The sequence below is a fragment of the Hippopotamus amphibius genome, chromosome 3 (genome assembly GCF_030028045.1).
Source record: "Hippopotamus amphibius kiboko isolate mHipAmp2 chromosome 3, mHipAmp2.hap2, whole genome shotgun sequence".
NCBI lineage: Eukaryota > Metazoa > Chordata > Mammalia > Artiodactyla > Hippopotamidae > Hippopotamus > Hippopotamus amphibius.
The window spans coordinates 121,251,983-121,265,278 of record NC_080188.1 but is presented as its reverse complement, the minus strand read 5'-3'; the positions used below and the strand labels follow the sequence as shown (position 1 = coordinate 121,265,278).

General features: G+C 46.0%; 1 pseudogene; it reads right to left on the bottom strand.

Annotated features, from left to right (window-relative positions):
- Window positions 1-729: 729 nt before the first annotated feature.
- Window positions 730-9,256, bottom strand: LOC130848349 (pregnancy-associated glycoprotein 2-like; annotated as a pseudogene).
- Between the last annotated feature and the right edge of the window lie 4,040 nt (window positions 9,257-13,296).

Here is a 13,296-nt window from a genome sequence, read left to right as displayed (position 1 = left end):
TCACTATGTCTTCCATGGTGTAACACATCCTGCTGACACTTCCTTTGGGACTGTCTATCCCCAGCCCCAGTACACTGATGTTTTAGGAAACTGTCAATCACGTTGGGCAGGAACAAGTAACCAAGTAAAGCCAATTATAATACTCCATAACCCAGCAAGGATTGTTTATCTAGGGCTGGATACATGATCTGAGGGGGATCCATTAAAGCCCTCAATGGTACCCTGATATTTACTGAGCGTCTTTCCTTATGGGTTAGACCCCATGGGGATATATGTGTAGAAGCCAGAAGGAAGGAAGCTGTCAGCCTAAGGGAATCAAAGATGACAGAAGGGAAAGAGGGAGGGAGAGAAAGTGTGAGCTGTTGGCTTCTGATTTATTGGGTCCATTCACTGAGATGTGTGGATTTGCTCTGCTGTCTGTGTTCCAGATCCAAAATATCCTTCTAAAAAGTCTCTCCTTTCCTTGAAGCCAGTTGGAGTTGGTCTCCTCTCACTAGTGTTTCACACAAGGTTCTAGATCCTGCCTGATAATGAAGCATCTCCCAAACCAAAGTGAGGCACCCATTTGTTTTAGCACCATTGGGAATGAAATCTTTTATTCTTTACTGAGAATAGGGCTTTGCAGAGCCCCAAACGCAGTCCACAACCATCCCTGGACAGGAGTGCCCTATGTGTGAGTGAGTGTGTGTTTGGAGTGGGCCTAATTGATTCCTGAATCAGCCCCAGCAATTACACTGCAGGAGCCAGGCCAATCCTGTTGTTTCCCCGATCGTAAACCGAGAAATACAGTCTCAAGAAGATGTCACCAAGGATCCAGTGCTCCAGGTGTTTCAAGTGCTCTGGGTGCTCTCGAAAGCTGCTGAAGCAGTGGCCCCGAGGAGTCTGGGGGAGACGGCAATACATCCCTGTCAGCCTGAGTGCTTACCTGTCACACTGCTCATTATCTAGAGATGGGAGCTTCACAGTTTTATGTCCCTTCTTTAGTAAGAACCAAGTGGCTTTGTTAGAAGCTGAGTAAGGGGGGTACCCATCCAAGAAGAAGAAGGGCCAAGACACGTGTTTGCCCTGAAGAACGGGGGTGGGAGAAGGAAGGATTGGAGTTTTGGATTAAGACATGCAAACTACTATAGAGAGGATGGATAAGCAACAATGTCCTCCTGTATAGCACAGGGAAGTATGTTCAATATCCCTTCAAAAACCATAATGGAAAAGAATAAAGATAATTAGCTGAGTCAATTTTCTGTACAGCAGAAAGTTACTCAATATTGTAAATCAACTATACTTTAATAGAATTAAAAATGAAAAATGAAAAAAAAATAGGACATGAAAATCCCATAGTATCCCTGTTTGTTTCCTTCTGACCCATGCTTGGTGTTTCCTCTGCAGAGAATGCCTTTTCTTCTGTCTCTTCCCCGCCTTGTTCTTTAAGACTGCTCTGCCCCTTTAGGAAGACTTCCTGGACTCACACTCACCCTCCCTTGGCCACTCCAGATTGGGCTGTGTGACTTACCCTGTTGCTACCCTTGTCTGTAGACCTCATCACCCCTAATCTGGACCTGGCACCACTTGGCAGAGTGCCCAGAAGTGTATGGAGTCCAGTGTAGATTTGCCTCAACCCAAGCAGGCCTCCTCATGCCTCCATGAGCCTGGGGGTTTGGAATTACTGAAATTTCCTCTCTTCCTCAAAGCCTTCTATGAGCCCAGTGACCTCCTCTGAAGTCCCACATGGAGCTGATGTTAAGCCTCAACCCTGTGCAAGGGCTGTGCAGTCACTGTGCACTCTTTACTCATGTGAGCATCCAACCTCCCACAGAGGGGTCTGGTAGCCTAAGTCACAGAGGTGGAACTGGGGCTTAGCAAGGGGAAGTTACAGCTGAGGAAAGGGGAATCATGTAATTGATTATCCACCAGGACCCTTTTGAGATGGGAAGGGAGACTGTTAATCATGATGGTGAGACAACACACTGAGACTGATCCCAGCCAACCACACTTGTCACTTAGCCTATTTCAAGGACTGCTTGAGCTGACTTTCTGTGTTCCTCCCTTTGAGGGCTCTGGTGGAACTGAGGCTCTTTGAGGGCAGAGGCGCTTAGTGTTCCCCTCTCCTTGCGGCTCGCACCATGCCAGCACAGGTTGGTGTCTCCATTTATCCCAGGAAGATGGATGTCCAGTCTGCCCTCTACTCTCAAGTGATTAGATTTGTGGGAGACACTGGACCAACCACAAGGGCTCAGCAGCATCTCTATGGGTGTGACTTGGCCTGCAGAGGGCCCCTTCCTCTCAGCAGCTGCCCAAAGTTTCCTGCCAGTCCCTAATTTGAGAACTAGCACCCAGAGTTTGTCCCTCACCTTCCAAATGTAGGCTTCAGCAGGCACTGTGTAGTCAGAGCCATTAATGTTGATGGTGAAGGCAGGTAGTTGAGTGATGTTGCAACATGGAACCATGTACTGTTAGAGAAAGCAGAGAGAGGTTGGTCCAGCTGATTCCTGGTGTGTGGAGAGCCCCAGATTGACCTTGTAGCATGTCCCTTCACCTGTCGGCCAACAGGTATGGCCTTGATGAGCTTCTGGATGGTGGTGACCTGTCTAGCTGGGCCGAACAGCAATGATGTCCCGGTATCTAGAATAGCCTGGCAGCCATTGAAACAACCAATAGATATTCCATCCATGGAGATGCTGAGAGACAGTGGGACAAAGTGGGCACCAGGATTACTGTGAAGTCTCCCCCACGACTGCCCCCATCCCTGACTGTCTCCAGAAGATCCCTTCAACTCATGCCTTGACTCTGTTTTCCTTTACGTTGTCATGTAACCTTCTTGGACTTCCTTCCAATGCTTAAATACACCAGACTCTTTTGTGCCTCAGGGCCTTGGCCTATGCTAGTCACCCTTCTTAGAAGACCCCCATTACCTTTGTCTAGCTAATTTACCCTCCTCTTCTAGGTTCCAGCTTAAATGTTACTTTTTCAGGGATGTCCTCCCCCACACTAAATCAGGCTCCTGTCTTGGTCACTCTGTGTAGACTCTTCCTCATTTGTAGCAAATACCAAAGTGGTAGTTCATTATGTGTGTGACTCATTTCATATATGTCCGCCTCACCTGATGTAAGACCAAGTTGTATGGTCAGTGCAACTAATGCCCAACACCCAGTGGATTCACAATGTATGATTGTTGAGTGAATGAACGAATGGAATGAAGAAATCAATGAGGGATAATCAGAGTCCTATGTCTGGTGTCTGACCCGCAATGGGTCAAACCACACAGTGAAGATAGACATTCTTTGGGGAAGCAGATGCTCATAGTGTTGAGGGTGGGGGGGAAACAGGCTGCCCTGGGAGAGGTTGTATCACAGCACGGCCCCCTCATTTGGCTCAGGCACAGAGACCACTGGCCAGGCAATGCCAAATCTATCCCTGGGGGCCTCCAAAGGACACATAAGCTCCTGTCTGAGGGTATCACACAGAATCCCTTCAATTATTCCTCTTGTTCTCAACTCACTCCTGGATACCAGCTTCCTGATACTTCCTGTCAAAGCCCCTGCCCCAACTGTGTGCCTAGGATATGGGGGTGGGTGGCAATGGGTAAGGGGAGTGTCTCTTTGTATGAGTTGTTTTCAGGTCTCAAGAATGCAGCCAATTTGTCTCCATTGCTGGTAAGCTTCTCCATTAGGAGACAAGTTTTCCCAGTGTGTCCAGGGCTTTCCCTGTTTTTAAACTAGTAGTTTTTTGTAATACGAACTCCTCAGTCCCCGGTAGCCCTGGACAGTTGGTCATCTTATGACAGCTCTCTTTATGCTGGTGAATTTCTCCCTGGTCCTCTTTTCCTCACACTGTAGGGTCCTCAAACCATGCCACCTGCCTCAAGGCACAGTGGGTGCAGGCCTCCCAGGCTGCACACTGCTTTCAGGACTTTGTTGAGAACCCTGGTCAGAGCCCTGGGTAGGAGGCCTGGGTTGATTGTGATCCCATAGGTCCTGTGTGTATCTGTGTGGTTGTACGTATATCTGTGTTCCTGTGCCTGTTTATATATGTGCCGATGTGTGTGTTTATATGTGTCTCTGTGTGTGTTTATATGTGTGTCTTTGTGTGTGGAGTGTACGTCTCTTTGTGTGACTGTGTGTCTTTGTGCGTATTTGTGTGTATCTGCATTTGTCCGTGTGCACGTGTGGGAGTTAAACTTGGGGTGACCCTTAGAGGGAGAAGCTTACCGGTTCATGGTTATCTCCCAGAATTGGGTTCGGGACACTGGTATCCACTTGAGCTGTCCTCTGTGGTAGCTGTGGTCCACCCCGCCAAACATCACCACACTGCCATTCTCCTTCTGGCTGAGGAGAGAAAGAAGAAGGAGGGCTCCTTGTTGGCAAATAACTTCACTCACTGTCTGAGTGCTGTGCTTATCCACCCATCAGAGGCACTAGTATTGTCCCCATTTTATAGATGTGAATATTGAGGCACGGAGGGATTAGTTACTCAACAAAGGCCAGTCACTCACTAATGAATGGCACAGAAGAGGTTTGAAGCAGGGCAGCCTGGCCAGGCTCTGACCACTCACCCTTCTGAAGAGAGCCTGGTTCTCTCAAGAAACAGAGCACTCAGAGATACACTCAGAGACACCGTGCTAGAGGGATTTGGCCTCCTCTTTGTGTAGCCTGTTGATTTTCAGAAAAGCTGATGCTAGAAGTCACTAAGGGATTGGGTTCAGCCTAATTCCATGTTAGCTTCATGGGCCTGTGATCTGTGCCATCCATGGGGCCACACTCTCAGGAGGGACCCACATCTCTGCTCTCTCTGTCTTGAAATTCCTAATACTTTTTGAACAGGAGGTCCTACATTTTCATTTTGCACTGGCTCCTGTCAATTGTGTAGCTGGTCCTAGGCTCTCAGCAAAATGTTAGTGAGGAAGGAAACATTCCTGCCATCCCTCTTCTTCCTTCCATATCAAATCTATCAGCAAATCCTGTTGTCTTTTCCTCCACCTGTATCCTGACACCTTGCATTGCTCTCTCTCTTGCATCTACCCCCATGGACCAGCCAAGGCCCTTGAGACTATGAACATGGTTGTTTTCCAATAAAACTTTATTAAGTGAAACCAGTGGCAGGTCCGGATGCAGCCCTGGGACCATAGTTATCGTGGGTTAGATAGTCTCTCAGGAAACTTCTGGGTCAGATAGTCTATAATTTTTCATGCAACTGAAAGGATTTACAGCTGATTTAGAGAGAGTGCTTGGTTATCCAGCTCAGACTTACTTGCTCAAGTAGAAGGCAAAGACAGGATGAGAAATGATGCCTCGTGTCTTCAAGTTGTCGAAGATGGGGGTGCTTCTTTTGCGTGCGAGGCTGGGGTAACCCAGGCCCAGGATACCATCAAAAGGTGCATGATCCATCTGCATTTGTTTCTCAATCAGGCCAAATGCCTGGCCCTGGATGACAAGGTTCCCGATCTGAGGGAGAGGAGAGTGTTCCCACTTAAAGGTTTGGGAAGTGGGGCTGGGACTGGGCTGGCCTGGAGATGCCATGATGACCACAGAGAAAACCTGAGGCCTGGCTATGTCCTGGGTGGACCTCAGAAGGATAGACCAAGCTGGGGCAGGAATTCAGGTTCCATTTGTGTAGGGCTGTGGATTTTAACCAACACCTGATCCTGCTGCACACAGTATCTGAAGGGAGTCAAATTGGCCTCCTGCCTTCTGTAAATGTGGGGAAACAGAGACTGAGGGCAGGGCCTAATGATTCCCACTTGAGGAGCAAATGAGTAGAGAGCAGGGTAGTCTTGCCCTTGGAATCACTATGAACAGATGACAGAAATGGACGGAATTCATTGGAATGCATTGTGGATTCTGCACCTGTCCAGGAAAGCAGAAGCCCATTATACAATGTTGCTGCCAGATTTTTTATGAAAATTCCACCTGGGAAACATGTTTTTGGGGATGTGTGTGCCTTAGAGAGACAGAGACAGAGACAGAGACACACAAAGAGACAGACAGACAAAGACACACAGAGAGAGAGAGAGAGAGAGAGGGTACGCAGACCCTTTGATGGAGTCAGGCCTTAGATTTTATTGGATTCTCAAAAGCCACCTAGAGTGAGAAACAATTTATCAGGCCCCTCCCTTGGCCCCTGCTTTTCCTGCCTAGATGCCTGAAGACCACAGCTTCCCCCAGGAACACAAGATCAGTTTCATTCTCTGTCCCAAATACCCCACACCTGCATGCAACTTAACTGGCCAGCCCAGCTTCACCACTTACCAGATGCCTGACATTGCCAAAGCCCTGGTGGTCTGCACCTCAATTCCCTCCTCTGTATAATGGAGCTAATCATAGTCTTTCTCTTTGGGGTTGTTGCAGGATTAAACACGTTATTTCCATGAAAATGCCTGGCACAGTCTGAGAATAGAAAAGTGGGTGCTTTTTTCCCCTCTCTCCCTGCTTCCAGCAAAATGTATCTTCAGGGGCTCATAGGCAAAGGAGCTGCAAATCCACACCCCAAGCCACTCTCAGGGTTAGCCATTCTGGGAGATTGTGTGTCAGCAGGGGTGCTGTCTCCCCAGGGACAAGAGTTGCACGGTAGAGGTCAGCCACTAGGGGACGTTGGGGAAGACAGGCCCTCCTAGGTAGTCCTTCATGTGTTTTGGAAGCAGTGGTAGCTCCCAGGGCCAGTCATGACTCGGCTTCTGGTTTCCAGTTACCTGAACAGTGTCATAGCAAAGGGATCCAAAAATTGTTCCAGCGAGGTATTTGAGGTTGAAGAGCCGTCTCGTACGTCTGAAGGTTCTGGACAACTGAGGGTTGAAGCGCTTGTTTGCAGCTGCAGACACAAGAGATAAGTGTCCCTCAGTGACAAGGATGGACGGGTGGAAGAGTGAGTATAAGATGTGTGGGTGTGGGGGTCAGTAGAAGTTACTCACAGCAGGGCTGACTGGAACAGACGATGGAGGGCACCCACAAGTCAGAGGAGCCGGTGTCAAAGACAACCCTGAATTCCTGAGGGGGTGTTCCAATGGTGATGTTTCCAAAGTAGACCATCTATGGGGCCCGGGCAGGGGTGGTTTAGGCCAGGCCTGGCTGCCTTGGCCAGCTTCAATTCTTGGAATGCTGCCTCCATCCAGATGTCCCCTGTCTCCTGAAATCACTTTCCAACTACCCCAGCTCACAGCCTCTGCTCAGACCAGTGCCTTCATTTTTTTTTTTTTTTTCCCTTGTGCGATCTTACTTTCCCAATAAGGGACTGAACAAGTGTCAGTGCAGTTTTAGCACAGAGTCTTAACCACTGGATCTCCAGGCAAGTACGGGTTCCTTCATCTGAGAAGCTCTCCAGTCTCCCCTTCAAGGTCCAACCTGAGTGTTCCCTTCCCCAGGTGGCCCTCCTCAGTCACCACAGGCCACTTCCTCTAACCTCAGACCATGGCCTATTAACTCCATGCAGTTAGTCCTTCTAGCAGACATGTATTTATTCTTTGCCTATTGCTCAGCCTGGCCTGTTCATTCTTGAAGAATAGATTAGACCTTTTCTTAAAATCAGTGACAATAACCATAGTGTTAGATTTTTATGGTGTCACAGGCCATAGAGCTCAGTAATATTTTCCGTGTCCTTCTTGGAGCTGTGGAGGCTGATTTTCCTTTGCCTGAGATTTCAAATTTGATATGCAGTTGACTTTATCTTTTGATCAGAAATGGCTCATCTTTCACCTGTAACTCCGTAGCTCAGTTAGTTCAGAAAGAACAACCTCCCTCACACTAATGACATATCTTTGGCACAGAAATGGATGTTTACCTGCCCCCTGGTCATTGCTGGGCCCGGTCACCACAGACTCGGAGCTCAGGATGAGAGGGCCTTCTCCTCTGGGTCCTTGTTCCCCGTGGTTCTGCTTCTTGCAGGATCCCCATTCCAATATCCAGCCTGGCTCCTCCAGGTGAACCCCAGTGCTAGGTCAGAGCACCTAAGGGCACTGGGGAGAGGCATCCTACCAAGACACTCACATTCCGGTGGTTCCTCAGGGGGTGAAGAAAAATGTTCGGGTCATCAGTGGCATTCTGGGACCTGTCATCAGTATTCTTCTCCAAGAAATGTGTCAGCAGGTTTTTCTCCCTGAGGGTTTCTTGCAAGGTCTTGATCTTCGTTAAGGGGATTCTTTCACCGAGCATTGGGTAAAGGAAAGAAAGAAGGGGCAGCAATCAGCTGTCTGTGTTATTGTATGACTGTCATACTTTGCATCATAATGTATTTTCCCAGCTTTTTTATGAGTGTCATGTTATTATCAGGACGCCATGCAAAGAACAGGTTAAAGACCACAGTTTGAATACTGGTTCTGTTGTTTAATCTTGGGTAAGACATATGACCATTTGGAGTCTCAGTTTCCCCATTGGTGAAAAGGTGGAATATAATGACACCCAACTCCGTATAGAATGTTGTGGGTATTAAGTGGGATGATCAATATAATGTATGTGATATGTAAGAATTTTCAATAAGGGCAGCCATTACCATTGGTATTGCCATTCCACTGTATCTTTTTCAAAGAAGCTCTGGGAAGGAGGGAGAAGAAGGATCATTATCTTCTTTTTACAGGGGAGGAAATGGAAATGCAGGGAGTTTGAGACTTGGCTGTGGTCACCCTGCTTGTTAGAGGTAAAACAGCCTCGAAGTAACCTTCCTGATATTTCTGCAGGGCCCAAGCAGACTAGCGGGTTGAGAGAGGAAGCCAGGAGATGTAGTATAAATAAGGAAATGAAGAGGATAGAAAAGCAAGGAAAAGTCAAGAGAGGAAGAGAAAACTCAGAGATTTCTGCACATACAGAAACAGCCAAAGAGATGGAGAAATAAAGAGAGATATGCAGAGGAGAAGACACAGACACATTCACACATAAATGGAGAGAGTGCAGAGAGAAGACCTAGAAGCAAATACAGAAGTGCTCTTCCATTGGACCACACTTACAGTTGCAGTTGTGGTGCACTGAATAATTCTAAGGAGTGCCACTTTCACATAGGTCATGATGTGACTGGCAACCCCAGAGTTGTGCAACCCTGCAGACCGACCCTAAGACCCTTGGGCCCATCAATGCCCATGGCAAAATACTCATAAATAAGTGTGGGTTGAACTTGAACAGTGTCAGGGAATGAGTATATTTCCTTCTAACTCCGATGGTGGAAGAATAAGAGGATAAGGAAAACACAGATAGAGAAGTGATGACACATGCAGTCCCTGTACTTACATGACTAGGCACTCTGAGAGGGCCACCAGCCCGAGGATTCCAAGCCACTTCATGTTTCCTTCCATGCTGCAATTACTCAGGAAAGAGCATTCAGTGGAATCCAAGAGCTCCTAGTTATATATGCTCTGAGCTGCCCTAATTGTCTCCCTTTGGCCACCAATGGATCTGAAAAGAAATATGAACCTGTCGATAAAATCTTTACCTCCATTGGTGTCCTGGGGTGTGCATGTAGGAAAATTCTCAGAATACAGAGGTTTCCACTCTAAGCTCTTCCTTGACGCTTTGCTGCACAACCAAATTCAAGTGCATGGACTAATTAAGGGTGGGGAGACTCTTGCCAACTTGAAGAAAAGACACTGGTAGTAATGGGATAAAAGTAAAAGCTAGTGGCCATGCTTGACATTTGTGATCTCATGTGGTCTTCCTAGAAAATTCATGAAATGCACATTGCTGTCCTCAGCCAGAGAGAAGATTGCTAGGAGGAAAAGTGGTCAAGTGGCAAAGTGAAGACTTGAAGGGAAGCCCAGTGGCATATAAGTGAGTGGCTTTAGGTAGTGGGACAGATGGCACAGGTCAGGGGCACTTATGATGCCAATCTGCATCAAAAATCTAGGCTAGGGTAGTATTACAATCCCAGAATTTCACTACTGGAAGAAATGTGATGCATGCATCCACAAGATACTTCATATCATCCAACAAACATATATGGAGCACCTGGTGTGCTGGGATCTGGGGTAGATTCTGGAAAGTTAAAGTCAAGTAAGACACAGGTGGTTCTTATCTTCAGGGAAATAACAGTCTAGCGCACTTCTCACAAACTTATGGCCCAGGAGGCAAGAGAAATGAATAGAAGTTCTGGGTGGGCATCATGGACACGGGGCAGGCAGCATATGCCCTACCAGTGGGGGCAGCCTCTGCTTGGCTCCAGCCAGTGACTGCCATGTTGGGAAACAACCTGTTTGACCAAGTTTTCAAGAGAAGGCAGAAGTCTGGCTATTCATGTAAAAGATCCTGATTTTAAATATTAGCAAGGATTTTTTTTCTTCTTCACAAAATGTAGTGTAAGCCAAACCTGAAACAACTGTGTACTGGAGTCAGCCTGCAGGCTATGCAGGTCTTTATTTCTGACCTAGAAATGGGAGTAGAGAGGGACAAAGAGGGTTCAATTCAGGTCCATTGAATGAGTAAGACACTGAATGCAACTTAAGCATGTTAATTTCCCTTCCATTTGTAAAGAAAAATCACCAGGGTCACTAAACCACTGAATTGAGTAATGTTCACTTGCTGACATCTGATATAATTCCCTCATAGGATCCATGCCTTGAAATATTTTGTCTACCAAACCAAACATAGAAAGAAATAATTTTTCAGTGTCTTATCTCTCAAAAAAAGACTCAAAAAACCACTCAGAGCTCCTGCTCACAGTGAGATGAACAAGCTACCTGTTAAAGCATTATTCTAGCAAAAGTAAACACAATAGAGTTTTTTAGCTCCTTCCAGGATTCCTAGAGCCCAGGTGTTCCTGCATGTGATCTATTCGGGCCTGTTCCTTGGGTAGAACAATGGGAACCTGGGCTGGTCACCAGGTAGGTGGTTGATGGGGTGCTGTGTCTTCCCAGTCATTTTTGCACATTGTTAAATTTCAGTTTTTGTGATTCAATACCTATGGAGGGGATTTGACAGCACCTTGAAAATGACACATGCAAAACATATTTAGCTCAGCCATTCAACTTCTAGGGATTTTCCCAAAGATACAATGGCAAAAATATAAAAAGACATAAGCACAAGGTATTCACCACAACATTGTTTGTAAAAGCCAATGATTAGAAACATAGCTGAAGTGCCCATCCACTGAGGAGCTTTAAATAAAGCACAGGGCAACTGAACAATTGGGTATAATGTCGACAAAGGGAGCCATGGAATGGCTGAGATCTTCAGGGTATACTGTTTAGTTTTGAAAAAAGAAGGACCAGAAAGGTGCTTACAGTTTGTTACTTTTCTATATACATATATGTCTATTTTCAATAAGAAAGATGGGAAGAATAAACCAAAATCTAATAAAAATTGTAAGTTATGGGGAAGGGACAAGGATGGAAGCGAGATTATTCTTGTTTTATAGTTTGAACTTGCAACCATGTAAATGTGTTACAGAATCAAAAAGTAGATAAAGAAGTCCATCGAAACTGCAAGCTATGAGAAATGAATGTAATTCTATCAAGTTCGTGATCTAGCCACACAGAACAAAACAGTACTTAAGTGGCTTTATAATGCAGAATTTTGACTCTACATTCAGAGTGGGATATCTACTAAGGACAAAGACAAAAAAAGCAAAAATATCCTCCCTCAAAAATGAAATCAAAAGAGAAAGCAAAGAAATCTGAAACCATATCCAACACTTTAGTGTTAACGATATTGCTGCTGTTGTTTTGAAACTATGGTAAGTATGTGCATACAAGTTAAAGAAAGTAAGTAATTTACCCCCATGTTGTTATGAAGCAAAACTTTCAGTGGAAGAGACAAAGGAGATTTAAGTGTATAACCAAAAAGCTTAGGTAAATCCCTGTGGTCTTAAACTTGAATTGGACATATACTTTGTATCAAAGAATTTTTTCCCCTTTTTTTTCTTAAAAGATAATGTGTACTTCTTGGCTTAGACCACTGAAAAGCCTAGAAGGAATGGCAACTTGATAACAGTGACTATCCTGAGGCCTAGCTTGTGGCCTCTAAATACCATTTCCCAGGAGACAATCCAGCCATTCTTGAAGAGATGGCAGATTCCAGAGCTAGGCCAAGAATGCTCAAGATAAGCCTGGGAATCTTGAAGGACCAGAAAGTCGATGGCCTTCAAAGACCACAAGTGGCTGGACAAAACATGTAGGAATTCATATGAAGGGACCAAAAGTGGGACAATTTTGAAACAGAAAGGTGGGGGCCGGGCACAACCTTTGAAAGAATGACATAGCCTGAGGACATGACATAAACTGAAACGAACCAAATGGGTCCAAGATGGCAGATAAGTTGACTTCCACTACAACACAGGCATAAGCTTCAAGTCCCAGTCAGGGTTTTGGCTGGGCTTGTGTCCTGGCATGTGGGTTCAATTTTCAACCTGACATGTACAGTTTTAGCTGGCAAGCACAAATGAGAGTGATAAGGTGAGAGAATGTTGACAGTTAGGTATTGGTCCTAAAGAGGCCTATGGTACTGATCACAGAGAGGCAGCAGTGAGCGGTGGTGTGAAGTGAGATTTCAGTTCCCTGCTAGGATTTGAACGTGGGTAGCCTGGGTGAAAACCTGAAGTCCTAGCAACCAGACCATCAAGGCTAGAGGCTAGAAACTATTTTTCCCTGGCTCTTGTCCCTAGTGAAAAATGCATTTCTCATGGAGGCTAAAAATGTAAACCTGGGTACAATGTCTATTATTAGAGACATAGCACACAAACAGTTGGGAGAGCACACAGAAAAACAATTGGTTAAGAAAGAAGCAAGGCAGAGATGCACAACTGGCGAGAAAGGGTGTCGGTGTCATTCCTAATGAGGAGGAGCCCAGTAAAAAAGTGGTTAAGTCATTTATATAGGACAGTTCTTCTGGGTCTTTGTTTACTTTTGGGCAATTAACTGGTTTCTTTTTTAAAATTTATTTATTGGCTGATTTGGGTCTTCATTGCTGCATGGAGCGTTTCTCTAGTTGCGGTGCAGGGGCTGCTCTTCATTGTGGTGTGTGGACTCATCATTGTGGTGGCTTCTCTTGTTCCTGAGTATGGGCTCTATGCCCGTGGACTTCAGCAGTTGTGTCACACTGGCTCAATAGTTTTGGCCTACAGGCTGTAGAGTGTGGTCCCAATATTTGTGGTGCACTGGCTAAATTGGTCAGCAGTTGTGGGATCTTCCTGGAGCAGGAATGGAACCTGTTTTCCCTACAGTGGCAGGTGAATACTTAACCACTGCACCACCAGGGAAGTCCCCAATTATCTGGTCTGTTCTTCACAGCTGACCTGTCCCAGGATCCTCCCCATCCTTCATGCACAACTATATTCCAAGATGGATTTCAGCCCAGAAGCCTCGCAGAAAGCCTTAGCATGACATAATATGGG